Raw genomic sequence first — 2,526 nt, forward strand, 5'->3', positions numbered from 1 at the left:
GCCAAGAGAAGGTAGGCTCTTGTATGGTTGGGTGGACAAAGGCATGTGTTAGTCCTTGGCCCTCAAAGTTCTCACCTAAAAATGTTGGCAAAAATGAAACTCAACAAGCTCCACCAAGGTATCAACTTGGTATCAAGGACTAAGTCCGAGAGGGAATAGGTCCATTCGAACTACTCCCCAAGTCAATTCAACTAGCTGTCATGCAATATGGACGTTTCCTTTTCCTATTGTAAATGTGACCTTTTACTAGCATAAATGGCACTATAATTAGTAGCCAACATGAACACCAATACCCACATGGAAGGTTACCCGTAGAAGGTTAGGGGATCGATGTTCACATATCTTTCTAGTTATCACGGGAGCAATGACTCTCAACGTTGGTGGAGTAGAGCCATGTGAATACATGAATAGCCAAGGAACACAAACACACACACATGAGGAACAAGTATTTGATTTGGCTTTTCAGGTTTGACAGGTCGGATTACGAGGACGTAATTGGGAGTATATAAAGCGGGTGCTGTGAAGGCTGGAATAGTAGTGCCCGCAAAACTGTAAGCAGCAGTGAGCACGTCGAGCAGCGTTTAGGGCTAGAACCCATCTTCATCATCAACAATGGCAATGGGGAGAGCGGCACTCTGCACAGGTAGAAGAATATGGCTTCCTGTCACTCAATTATGTGGGTTGATATAATTGAGTGAGTGCTTGAGTGCGTTATTATTCTAAAGTATACAAAAACCCACGTCTGTGTGCTATAGTCATATCATATGTCGTAATATTATTGATCTCCTTTTCTGGCCACCGCAGTGGCGATGGTGGCGGCGCTGCTGCTAAATATCAAGAGGGGACCTCCGTCGTGCAAGCAGCTACGACCCGCAAGTGCAGGCTGAACGACCTCGTGCTGACCAACACTCCCGTGGCGACCGGGCTGTGCGAGTGGGAGCTCGTGAACAACTGCCCCTGTGAGGCCTTCAACATCATTGCAGCCTGCCAGGACCGGCGCTGGAACCAGAAGATCATCAGCCGCCTCGCCATGGAGGTGGACGTGCCCACCTTCGGCCACTGCACTCTCCTCCCCAACGTCAAAGTCCAACCCGCTTCCTCCGGCCTCCGCTACGGCCGCACCTACCCCTGCGCTGGCACTCTTCCGCTCTCCCTCGTCAATGTCGCCTTCGCCAACCCCTGCCTTTGATCATAGAGACTGGCCGGACGACTCGCTCCATCAACATACCTCTTTCTGATCCTTGAACGGACATTCCATTTTCACCATTCTTTCTTATCGGTGCTATTATTGGTCCAGAGTGAAAATTTCATTTGCCTACATAATTGTGAAACTCTCTCTCTCTCTAACTTAAGTACTATATTACATTTTGTTACATGTTTACATCATGATGAGGAATTCCATCGTGTTATTCTGTTGAGGAACTGGCAGTGCTACACAATCCTCTAACAATCTATCTCGAATCATAGACCAAGGCAGTTGGAAACTGTGAAAGGTGTGTGTATAGTATCAAACAAAGCCGAGTTTCTAGCATTTCACAAAAAGGATAACACCCAAAGTCTCAGAGAAGCAATACATAAGTCTAAACGTGTAGAACCCGTTTGAATTGTTCCATAAAGCAGTCTATATTCAGAAACTTAGTCTTCCATAAGTATCATACAAACATATCCACCAAGCATATATTGTAGGGAAGTTCCAAAATATGTGCTTCGTTGTCTCAAGGGGACATTTTCCATCAGACATTCTCTTTTTGGCTAACAATTCACCATACATCAGATAGCTTCTTCAACCACCAACATTGATCTAGATTGAACTCGCAAATCTTGTTGCATCTGTTCTCTATCTAAGGCTAAGGGATCAAGTGTAGATAGAAACGTTTGGTTGGGGAGGTGCATCAATTTGTTGAAGTCTCTGGCAATGCTCAATCTCTAAATCTTTGATTAAATCTTGATTGCAAAAAGAAACTTTCAAATTGTTGACATGTGTACACAACTATCCCCAAGTAATTTTGAGCCCATTTCCTAGTCTGAATCTTCTCTTAGCCACCATAAACGAAATAATATTTCTGTTAGAGTAACAATTTGATTGATTGGGCTTAACCCTCTCATGCTTTTTTTCCCAAGTAAACAGCGGGTGGTTTTTTAAACCCAAAGCTCCAACAACAAGACTCATACCCTAAGGGATTACCTGTATATTTGACTCTACCATCCCAAATCAACAAAGCACATAGATTTTTTCAAGACTTAACCAGCATATTAGCAGTATTCCCACACAATTGAACATGAGTAGCACAAAACAATTTGTCCCATGCAAACATATCCCAAACACCATGAAAGTACATAACAAAATTATCCATCAATTTGTTTCAGTAAGGTTTCCCTACTAGCAAGCATGTGCATTTGCAAATGAAGGATACCCAATCCTCCCAAGTGAATAGGCAAGGCCAAATGCTTCCAGGCGAGCCAAGCTACAACAAAAGATCCCCATAAAATCTCACTATTTTTGATGTAAATCTCGCAACTGGTCAA

At 43.6% G+C, this 2,526-nt stretch overlaps 1 pseudogene; it reads left to right on the forward strand.

The window, feature by feature from the left end:
* The first annotated feature begins 809 nt into the window (after positions 1-809).
* On the forward strand, positions 810-1,245 carry LOC147427997 (uncharacterized; annotated as a pseudogene).
* Positions 1,246-2,526: the final 1,281 nt, after the last annotated feature.

The sequence above is a fragment of the Adiantum capillus-veneris genome, chromosome 23 (genome assembly GCF_014529385.1).
Source record: "Adiantum capillus-veneris isolate H3 chromosome 23, ASM1452938v2, whole genome shotgun sequence".
NCBI lineage: Eukaryota > Viridiplantae > Streptophyta > Polypodiopsida > Polypodiales > Pteridaceae > Adiantum > Adiantum capillus-veneris.